Source organism: Notolepis coatsorum (genome assembly GCF_963971535.1).
Source record: "Notolepis coatsorum genome assembly, chromosome: 3".
NCBI classification, from domain to species: domain Eukaryota; kingdom Metazoa; phylum Chordata; class Actinopteri; order Aulopiformes; family Paralepididae; genus Notolepis; species Notolepis coatsorum.
The window spans coordinates 60,276,483-60,289,012 of record NC_140167.1 but is presented as its reverse complement, the minus strand read 5'-3'; positions in this window follow the sequence as shown (position 1 = coordinate 60,289,012).

The window sequence follows — 12,530 nt, the reverse complement described above, 5'->3', positions numbered from 1 at the left end:
AAGTGAGTGTGTGCTATAAAGTGTGTGGAGTGGGTGCTACAGTGTGTTTGTTTAAAGTGAGTGTGTGCGTGTGGATGTGTGTGCTATGTGCGTTTGATGGTTGTTGTTGTGTAGTGTTCATTGTTCGTTTAGCAGCCTGATGGCCTGGGGATAGAAGCTTCTTCTGAGTCTTTCTGTGCTCGCCTTGAGACTCCGGTATCGCATGCCTGACCGCAGCAGTTCAAAGAGGCAGTTGTTCGGGTGACTGGAGTCTTTAATGATTCTCTTAGTCTTGCCCCTGCAACGCTTGTTGTAAATGTTCTGGAGGGTGGGGAGCCCCCCTCCAATTGTGCGTTCGGCTGAACGTGTCACTCTTTGTAGTCTGCTTCGGTCTTGTGCAGTGCTATTCCCAAACCAGGAGGTGATGTTGCCAGTCAGGATGCTCTCTATTGTACACGAGTAGAAGTTCTTAAGGATCTTCTGACTGACTTGGAACTTCCTTAGGCGCCTGAGGAAGTAGAGGCGTTGTCGTGCCTTCTTCACAACACTGCGGTTATAGGTTGCGGCTAGGTCAAAAAGCTGAATAACCTCAAAACCTTGCACAATGGTTTAGACGTCGGCTGGCCCTAAGGCCCCACCACCAGACATAATTTTTGACAGAAAAACAGCAAATTGAGCAATGTTGCCAGTCGCTGCTAATTCTGTACCGCGGCGGTATAGGCTTCATCAGCCCACCAGCCACCTGCCGGGCCGACTCGTCTCATGGCGTCGCCCGGGCGGGACACCGTTCCACCATGTCAGGGCAAAGGACTGATGCCACCTGCTTCACTAAGCACGGAACACCAGTGGTGGCTGCAGACCAAAGTCTACTACTAGTGAAGCACTGCCTCACTATAGGTATGCAACAACCTCCACTGCGGTGTGCACCCATGAAGGGATACATTTACATTTACATTTACATTTAGTCATTTAGCTGACGCTTTTATCCAAAGCGACTTACAAGTTCTGTACGACAGGTCATCAGGAAGGGTACAACTCTATCAGCTGAGTAACAATATTCATCAAAGTGTTGCGTGTTACAGTGTAGGTTAGTTTATTAGGACAAGTGCATGACAGTAAGGTTAGTTAGGGTTATATTTAAAAAAATATATAAATATTATTATTTCAGATAATGGTTGAAGAAGTGCGTCTTTAGTCGACGGCGAAAGATTGGACGGGATTCGGCTGTCCTAACTGGGGTGGGTAGTTAATTCCACCATTGTGGGGCAAGGACTGAGAATAGGCGGCTTCGCTTTGATGACCCTCCGGGAGCTTGGATAGGAGTAGGTCTGAGGCGGCAAGAAGATGCAGAGCGTAGGGGTCTTGAGGGTGTGTAGTTAGAGACCGGGAGCGGTTCCCTTTGCCGCACGGTATGCTAGGTCGAGGGCCTTGAAGCGGATACGTGCAGCAATGGGGAGCCAGTGCAGGTCCCTAAGAAGTGGGGTAACATGGGCCGACTTCGGTAGGTTTGAGATCAGGCGGGCCGCTGCATTTTGAATGAGTTGAAGAGGCTTGGTGGCAGTGGCCGGGAGGCCAGCTAGCAGTGTGTTGCAGTAGTCGAGGCGGGAGATGACTGTTGATTGGACGAGGAGTTGGGTGGCTTCTTTAGTCAGGAAGGGGCGGATCCTTCTGACGTTGCTCAGGAGGAATCTGCAGGTTCTGGTTGTCGCTGCGATGTGAGCAGAGAAGTTCAACTGGTCGTCGAGGACAACACCAAGGTTCTTGGCGGTCGGGGACGCGGTCACAGCTGCATTCTCAACTGTGATGGAGAGGTCGGTCAGGGGGGAGGATTTGGCCGGCAGGTGGCTCATGAATGAATGAACGAAAACTCCATTAACATATTGCAGAATGGGCTAGCCCAATATACACAATTGGTAAGGGGATGCAGACCAGAGAAAACGCCAGTCCTGTCCACACCAGGGACCCCCATTTTCAATTCATAGATTCACAAAAAGCACACCTGCCCTGAGCCTCAGCCCATCCATCCATGTAAATGGTAAACAAGCCCCCGTTAAACCCCCAACATTAGACACCGATTGACCGTCAGCATGAATGGTTAAGAGGAGGGAAGACAGTAAAGACCGCCTTCGGCGGGGAACAAGGGAAATGGCGCCCCAACATTGTGGCATTAGCATTAGCTGCGCATGCTAGGATACTTGGAAAACATCCAAAAGAGAGTCATGTTTTCCCAAATATCCCGCCGAGACGCGATAGCCAAGTATGATATATAACATATAAGCAAACCTTTCAACAGGGCACTTCAAGATAAACTACCCAAAGTGAGACTCTGGAGCACTTGCAGAGGGTGACTGACGTTTGGACAAGCGTCTTCCTCAGAGTCAAAAACAGAACAAAAGGGGAAGGTAAACATAACCTCTCACAAAACTAAGTCATTGACAGACATTTTGGAAAAGAATGAAAAAGAATGAAGAAAAATCTCAAATAAATGAGACTTCCTCTAATGATCCCTAGTCTCTGTTCCTTCTCTTGTTCGTCAAGGCACTGTGTAACCAATATCTACAACATGTCAATATCTTCTCTTGTTCGTCTAGGCACTGTGTAACCAATATATACAACATGTCAATATCTTCTCCTGTTCGTCGAGGCACTGTGTAACCAATATCTACAACATGCCAATATCTTCTGTTCGTCGAGGCACTGTGTAACAACCAATATCTACAACATGCCAATATCTGTCATTTTGTAAATAACAATATGGATTAATCACAATGTAACTAGGTAATTGATATTATAAACCCTACCCCTGTAGAATAATAATAAAGGAAATAATGATTGCAGGTTAAATCTTCACGTCATTATGGTCATTTTCGTTTTTCGAACATTTCTATTCCTTGTACTAGGATTCCCATTCACTGCTGTATCATGCTGCTGACACTGAGGCGGATAACATAGCTCTAATCTAATCTTATCTTATAAATAGACACACGCTATGCTATCGTTTCTATTCAGTAATGTGATGAAAGTCGAAGATGTGGCGTATTAATATACCGTTGGAGAGTGGTGGATACGCCATATTATGACTCCACCCTCTTATTCATGTCAATGGTAACTAGGTGGATAGGTACGTGTACTGTACACAGGGGTGTAGCTCCAGATTCTGGGCCCCATGAAAGAATGTATTTGTAGGCCCCCAGTGAATGCGAGCGCGCATAAGCGCGCAAGCGGAAATTTTTTTGGCCATTTTTTTATTGATGAAAACGCATAATATGGTTTTTACCTATACATTCGGATCAGCAGTTCAGCACCTGCACTGTTGGTGGGTGAGCCTAGTAAAGGATGTCGCATTGCGTTCATCTTCAATGAATGGACCAATGCAATAGTCTACCAAAGCCCCCCCTCTCTCTATATATATCTCACACACACACACACACACACACACACACACACACACACACACACACACACACACACACACACACACACACACACACACACACACACACACACTTCAGAAACAAACATAGTATCAATGAGAGCATCAATAATACACCTGAGTGATGTCTAGTAAAAAAAAAAAAAAAAAAATGTGGGGCCCCCCCCCCAGTGCTGGGCCCTTGGAATCATCCTAAGCTACCCCCCCCCCCAGCTACGCCCCTGACTGTACACTCAGGAAAAGGTGTGGGTCACATCTGTTTAAGAGTCAGTTCTGACCGAGCAATGTGATTGGTCCAGGGCCCACTGCTCCTGAACAGTTCGGATGGGTTAGGTTATTCTATTCTACACTGACTCTAGTTAAGAAAATAGGGCACCAACTAGGGAACTCACAGCCGTGTCGTTTCTCATGTTACTTCAGGTGCTTTTGAAGTTGAAGGATTTCCCACAGCAAGAGCGAGAGAGCAGGTGAATGTTCTCTGAATGTTGTGCTACTTGATGTTAATACAACAGGGGAGACACTACAGGTGAATAGGGTAAAGAAATTAACTAATAGATATCACAATGAAACTTCCCCAGTTGATTACTTATATTAAGACAAGACTTTTTTGTATTACAAGTTTTCTGAAATTGTATGTTTAAATATGCAAATGAGGCATTATCTACTTAAATATGCACTAATTTGCATATAATTCCAGGACAGAAATCTGAACATTGGATAAAGCCATTTTCAAAATTATAGTTTTATTTTGTTGACATATTAGAGCCAAATGTTATTACAGAGGGGATTTTGGATATCTCTTTTTATCACTCCATAAATCAGAAAATACTCCATTCAGTCAATTTCTATGGTAAAATTCCATATTTCGCCATGTTTTTAGGAATAAAATGTGATATAAATCAGGGTATGAATGCGATATCAACAAACCCTTCTGTAAATACCTTCAGAACATAGATATGAATAGAACTGGAAGGTTTGGTGTATGTGAGTGCTACTGAAGTGGAGATTTCTGGCTCAGAGTATGAGGAAAAACTCTTAAAACTCATTTTTGGGAAAACGCCTTCAAAGTTCTGTATTGTAAAATGCCATACTTTTTTTTTAAACAGATATTTACAAACACAATATCTAATCAAACCATTAGTAATAGACAACCTAAACACATGCCTGATAACTGAATAATAATAATAATAATAATAATAATAATAATAATAATAATAATAATAATAATAATAATAATAATAATAATAATAATAATAATAATAATAATAATAATAATAATAATAATAATAATAATAATAATAATAATAATAATAATAATAATAATAATAATAATAATAATAATAATAATAATAATAATAATAATAATAATAATAATAATAATAATAATAATAATAATGTTATTGAACTGAACAGAACTACACACAGGCTACAAACAGTGTAGTACAGTGTAGTACCCCCTAATAGGCAAAAAATATTTAAATAGATATCACTATGAAACTTTCCCAGTTTGTTATGTACATATAAACTAAGAAAAAATATATTGCAAGTTTTCTGAAATGTATGTTTATATATGCAAATGAGGCACTTCCCCATTAAATATGTGCACATTTATGGATGCAATAAGGCAAAATGAAGTAAAATAAACAACTAAATGTGTGTTATTGACGTTTTATTGTCACTAGTTTCATAGAAGACATGTTTAGGAAGCAAAATATAACAAAATCTCAAAATCAACAAAAAAAGTATATTTGCCTATTCACCTGCAGTGTCTCGCCTTAATACAACAATTGTTCACTGGAGCAGCTTTAAAATAGCTAAATAAAATAGACCATTATGAATTAAACAGAACCATGACAACTGTATTACAAGATAACGACACCATAAAAGGTATCATATCACATAGTTTGTACTGGAAAACTAAGTACCGTCAAATACTGTTATACTGTCAAAACAGAAATGTTGTGCTATGACATTTTGGCCATTTCTCCCTGCAGACCTTGTGAAGCAGAACGTAAACCTCCTCTGGGTGCGACTGGCGAGAGCTCAACATGTCTGATTTCTAGCTTCAGGAAAGAGAGGTGCATGTTCACATTTTGACGAACTGCCTCGGGCGACAGGATGAACTGGAAGAAATCTTTGACTGGAAAATTCAACATTTGAATGAAACTTCTTTCCATAGTATTTTCCAGCAATGTATAATAGGCTGAATTAAATACTGTATGTTTGTGTTAAAAGTACATTTAGTTTAATTAGGCCATCAATGTGTGTTCCCAAGAAGAAACTGCGTTGGAAAAAGTTAGTCCCCAGAGTAAAAGTCAGTGTAGTGCTGTGTGTTGATTAGGTTAGATTATCATCAGCCTACTGTATTAAAGAATGGAGTTGAGAGTATAATAAATAATAATGCAGGACCTGCTCAGAGGTCTTTAATTGGCATTGGCTATTATCCACAACACACACACACACACCGGAACACACACGCATGCATTGTCTTTTTCTATGTAGAGTATGACTTTATGATTTCATTAGGATCCCCATTAGCTGATGCAGAACATCAGCTACTTACACATAACATAAAACATGACAATAGAAGACATTTACAGACAAAACAACAAGTGGTATTAAAATCAGAGCGTAACAATATCCTTTCTCTCAAACATATTACTATACATTCCATATTCTTAAACATATGTAATCATACATAGTACTATATATTACATAATACAATTCACAATCAGTGAGAAACCATAAACATACATATACTGTACTACAGTATTTTACCCTGATTCATAGGCACTGGATATACGTACAATAAACTCTTACCAACTATTTGTATAGGCTATTGATTTTCACAAAATAAATGTAATACAATTAAATTAAAATAAAAGTAACTATATGCGTGTATGTGTTTGTATGTATATGTATTTTTCAAGTCAAGAGTTTTATTTGTCACGGCATACAAGTATACTTTGAAATGCGGGGGGTCTTCCCCGCAACGATTGTGCATAATACAATAATACAATAATAAGAATCCAATAGGATGAGAATGCGACGTTTGTGCAATAATACAAGTAATAAGAGTAAAGACATATATCAGGTATATGTACATGAGTTTTACAAAAGCATGGTAAGACATGCTAGATCCTGTGATAGTGCAATACACTGTTAGCTACGGATGAGGCACTGGGTCTTATGTACACTACTATACAATGCTATACTATACAATCTACAGTTATACTATGTGTCCTTATGCTAGCTTGCTATCCTTCTGTTTACTATACAAGAACCACTCCCGTTCTTGTTTTTTTTAAAGTGACCTTTCATTGTGTAAAGTGACCATAAGTGTGAGCGTGTGCAGCATGTGTGTGTGTGTGTTCATGTTAAAGTGACTGCTAGTGTGTGGGCATATACAGTGTGTGTGTTGTGTGTGTGCTCATGTGTGCTTGTGTGTGGAGAGTTCAGTGTTCAAGACTCTGATGGCCTGGGGGAAGAAGCTGAGCCGAAGTCTCTCTGTCCTAGTTGCTGGTGTTCGCAGGCATTTGCCTGACTGCAGCAGCTTGAACAGGCTGTTGTTGGGGTGGTGAGGGTCTTTCATTATTCTGCAGGCTCTGGATTTGCACCTCTTGTTATATAAGACCTGCAGGGGTGGTAGTGCAATACCCGTAGTACGCTCAGCTGAGCGTACCACTCTCTGTAGGGCCTTCTTGTCCTGTGCCGTGCTGTTTCCATACCAGGCAGTGATGTTTCCAGTCAAGATGCTCTCTACAGCTCCGGAGTAGACGGACTGGAGTATCTTCCCCGATACTCTGAACTTCCTTAACTGTCTCAGGTGGTAGAGGCGCTGCTTCGCCTTCTTTACGACTGAGTCTATGTGTGTTGTCCAATGTCCATGTCAGATCCTCTGAGATGTGGAGCCCCAGGTACTTGAAGCTGCTCACCCTGTCTACGGTAGCCCTGTTTATCCTCAGTGGTGTGTGTGTCCCCTGCTGTGTTCTCCTAAAATCCACAATCAGCTCCTTGGTTTTACCAATGTTCAGGAGCAGGCTGTTGTCCTGGCACCAGCGTTCCAGTATCTCGACCTCCTCCCGGTAGGCCTTCTCATCGTTGTCAGAGATCAGCCCCACCACCACTGTGTCGTCCGCAAACTTCACTATGGAGTTGGAGCTGAACTTGGCCACACAGTCATGTGTGTATAGTGAATACACCCTAGGGTGCCGCAGAGAGCTGCCAGGGGTGCCTTGAGATTTATAAAAAAATATATATAAAATCTTTTTTTTTTTTATTCTTTTTGGATTACAGAAAATTATCACTAAAGTGCTATCTGTTGCAGCTGCACTGTTTTCCATGAAAATACCATATTTGGATAAGTTTGACCATTTCTCAAAATCTGAAAATCATTATGAAACTTGGTGTTAATAAAACACAGAAAAGGATCACCAAGTTACTCTGGATAACATTTTTTTTTACAGACAACATTGAGACAAAGCTTCCTGACACATCTCCATCCAAACTCTTGGAAGAACTCATTGAAATCTCATCTGATACCACCTGGAGAGCTAGTTTCAGAGTGTGGTGCTGAGTACCAAGTATCTCATGATGCAGCAGTTAAGGTGTTGATACCATTCAGCACCACATATCTGTGTGAAGCTGGCTTTTCATCCATGACAGCTCTGAAAACAAAATATAGGGCCAAGTTGAGCCTTGAGGATGACATGTGTGTTGCCTTGTCAAAGATCTCCCCACGTATTGACCGTATTATTAGCCAGCAGCAGCAGACCTCGCATTGAGCTAGACATTTCCACTGAGTGAACGAGTGCTTATTTTCTGTAAACATTATTTTGAAAGCAAGCACTTTTGTCATCATTGTAGCAAAAAAGACAGGACCGGAAAAGTCTTTATCATATGCCCTGGAATATTTTATTGAACACAGGGGTGCCTTAGCAGCAGAAAGGTTGAGAACCCCTGTATACCATATGGATAAAGTTAGTATTGTTTTTTTTCCTGTGTGCTCATTCTGAAAGAGATTAGATCAGATCATCACATAAAATAAGATATTCCTTTATTGATCCCCTTGGAGAAATTCGGTATCATAGAAGCATGGGGGAGGGGGGGGAGGTACAGGTAGTAGAATACATACATAGTACAGTGGAGAAGTAAAAATGTAAATAGAATAAAAAGACAGTGTAAACAATATAAATATCATTAACTCTGGACATGCGCATATGGGAAACAAGGTGTGAGATGAGGGTATGTATGCCCTCTCAGTTATTTTGCCCTACAATAAATATAGTTACAATATATAATCTAATAATCTAAATCTAATCTAATATATAATTAAAAAAATAATAATTATAGAATGCTAAATATATGCAATATATAATCTAATAATCCAATAGTCTAAATCGAATCTAATATATAATCTAAAAATGCTAAATGCTAAAATGCTAAATGCTAAGTATATGCAAAATATAATCTAATAATCCAATAGTCTAAATCTAATCTATAATTAAAAAAAAATGCTAAATGCTAAAATGCTAAATGCTAAATATGTGCTCTGATGAAGTATACAGTATTCACATAAAGTGCGGTATATGCATAAGGTAAGTATATTGTCCTTTTAGGTGGGGGTCAGCTACTAGGTTCCTAGTAGTTGGATGTCTGGCAGCAGTCCCTGCCCACTGTTGTGGAGCCTGATGGCCGCTGGTATGAAGGACTGGCCGAGGCGGTTAGTTGGGTTCACCTTGAGATCTACAGGTATAGGCTGCTGATAGGAGATTTGACCTCAGCATTCAAAGTCACAGGGCAGGATTTCTTTGTTAAAAAACATAAAACACAATAAAGTGAGATTAAGACTACATAATTTGTTTAGCATGTGTGCTATATTTACCATTCAAATGTAAATGTGTGCAAATTGACTGTAATGAGAATGAGAACACAAGGAGTGTTTAGCCATAATAGGATCATTTAAAGGTGGAAAACCGACAATAAAATACTACATTATAACTAAACAGAATAACCCTGCAAACGAACCTGTCTAATTATACAGTACACAAACCCTTTTGCAAACAGTCAGCATGGCAGTATCTTTGCCTCCACCTGGAAAAAAAAACAAAAACAAAATCAAATTACAGGTCGGATAATGTTCATATTGAAGGTCATTTGTATGTGGGCGGATGGTGTTGGGGGTTCTTGCGTCTTTTTTGCACATAGTCTGCCTGAACCTGTGCTCAATACATTTGAATGTGGGCTTGCACCGCTGGTGTTCGAGACACGGCTCAGGGGATTCGAAAATGTCACGTTTGGCCTGATGGTGGCACGAGAGGAAAGGTCATCATGAGGTCACCAAAAACAATAGGTTTCAGTCTAGAGGCAATGAATGGTTCACAGCAATTCCGAAAAGATTTGAGTTGTCATGTTCACACAGAGGATCCACAGCGGCTGTCTGGGTGAATAATATCCCAACACTGTCTTCAGGGATATAATTATGCAGCAGTCTCTCTGTCACCTGTTGGTGTGCCTATTCTTATCCTGGGAGAGTGGGACACGCAGACGGTTCAGACACTGGCTCAAATGTTCTCTTCTTCCTCCCCCTAGTGGCCCATTTTGGTACTGTCCTTACAGAAAATCCACCCTAAAACAGAATTAACATGTCTGCGTCGCGAATCGCGATAGTGTACAACTCTGTTTTGATTTATGACTATGAACAAGTCTCTGCTTAAGCTGAACACCAGAGAGACAATACCCTAGAGACAGTGAATAGTGGAACAACTCCTAGGACACTATGACAGTAGCCATGGTGATGATTTGACTGGGATATTATGGGTACATAACCGCCTGTAGTGTGGTAGTGAAAGGGTTAACCTTCTATAGTGTGGTAGTGAAAGGGTTAAATGAGGATATTGAATTCACATGCTTCCTATGAGTCTTTTCTATCTAATAAGAAAAACAAATTAGAATTCAAGAACAAGAATCTACAGAACATTTTCCCATGCAGAAGCAGTTATTCCTCACATTGGACAAGCGAAATGCCTCTAATTACCAGTTGTCATTTCGCTTGTCCAATGTGAGGAATAACTGCTTCTGCATGGGAAAATGTTCTGTAGATTCTTGTTCTTGTATATTACTTGTTATATTCAGTGTCATGTATCTTGTGATTTGATTGATTGATAGATTCATTTATGGATGGATTGATTGTCAAGTCAATTCGCTTTTATTTATATAGCACATTTGAAAACAACAGGAGTTGAGCCAAAGTGCTTTCCAGTCATTACAATAAAAACATTACAATAACAAAGACAAAACACTGCAGTATAACATGTGCCAACAAAACAGTATGAAGCCATGAATAGAGCACAGTACAGATATAATAAAATTAAATAATGAAATAAATAAAGGATAAAAAGAAAGTAGGGCAACCTCAAACTTCACTAAAAGCAAGAGAAAAAAGTGGGTCTTTAGATGTGAAATATTTTAGATGTGAAATATTTCAATAATGAATAGTTTATTGATTGCTTGTTAATGACATGAGATCGCCCTCTACTGGGCACATGTGGTGTATGAATAAAGGGTGAACCAATAGGGGATATCTGCAGAGGCGGGGCTTCGGGGCTTGTACTCTGTTTGAGGCGGGCCTTCTGGGCTTGAATGAATGAATGAAAACTTTATTTAACAGATTGCAGAATGGGTACAATACAGTACGGCTCAATACACACAATTGTTAAGGGGATGCAGACCTGAGAAAGACGTTTGTCTTGTTTACATCAGGGTCCCCCATTTTCAATTCATATAGACATTTATGACATACACAACATACATGACATTTATGGCATAGGGACATGATATAGGTATTTAGTACTGATACATTTGTGACATAAACGGTATTCAAATATACAGTACTGTTACCCCTAGATCCTGACAGAGTATATACATATGATGGGGAGGGGACTGTACATTAGGAGGGGGTGGGTGGGTGGGAGAGAAATATACATACGGCGGGGAGGGAATATATACATGCGGTGGGGAGGAGACTGTCTATTAGGAGGTACTCTGTACTCTGTTTGACTGTGCAGTAGTCAGTTTGTGCTGTTTATTTTTACAAGCAGTGAGGACTCGACAGCATTTGCATTTCTGTGTTCCATGTTGCAGGTTAGGGTTAGGGTTAAGGTTAAGGTTAGGGTTAGGGTTAAGGTTAGTGTTAGGGTTGGTTAAGGTTAGGGTTAGGGTTAGGGTTAAAAATAAACAGCACAAACTGACTACTTCCGGGTTTTACAGGAAACAACACAAGGTACAAGCCCCGACGCCCCGCCCATGCACAGTCAAACAGAGTACAAACCCCGCAGTCCCGCCTCAAACAGAGTACAAGCCCCGAGAGCGGTTTTGAAGGAGGGTAGACTAGTGATTCACATTCCTTTACAGCTTTGGGTAGGGCGTTCCACATTGTTGTGGCATAATTGCGAAACGTGTTTAGTCCCTTGTTTGAGCCGAATCTGGGTTGAACATGATTTGTGGAACTCCCTCTGGTGTTGTGGTCGTGGAATTTACTGACCTTTGGGAAGTATTTTGACATGTACATGGGTATCTTAGTAGTGTAGTGTATCTTGTAGACCAGGCTGGCCAAAACATGATATCACCGTGCCACAATAAAGGCTTTTGAACTATTTTCTCCTTCCTGATGTACTTTTTTGAGTGCCTGGCTGGGATCCTGCTTCCTGTTCACAAATGTAACAAGTACTTGAAGTATCGAACATTGGAGACAGAAGTTACACAAGTCAATGTCACTGCTTTACCTCCTCTGACAGATGTGTGTCATTTCCTGTTGCCAGCTCTAGCTGTGCACATTCATTTATTGTGGGTGGAGAACCAAGGGGGAAAAAGTGGTGCACAGGCATCAGCACTGGCTCTTTACTGTCTCAGACAAAGAGGACTCCGAATTTTATTTCAAGACCGAGTCGGGACCACAACTCCTGTTTCTGAGCATTTAAAATCAATAAAAGACATCTGCATTTAACACACTTTAGTCATATTCATTATGCCAGAAAGGGCTAAACTAATTAGGCTACCGCAGACCTCTGCTGCTGTCCTGGGTCCTGAAACAACATGATTCCAGTCCACTCAGATTACC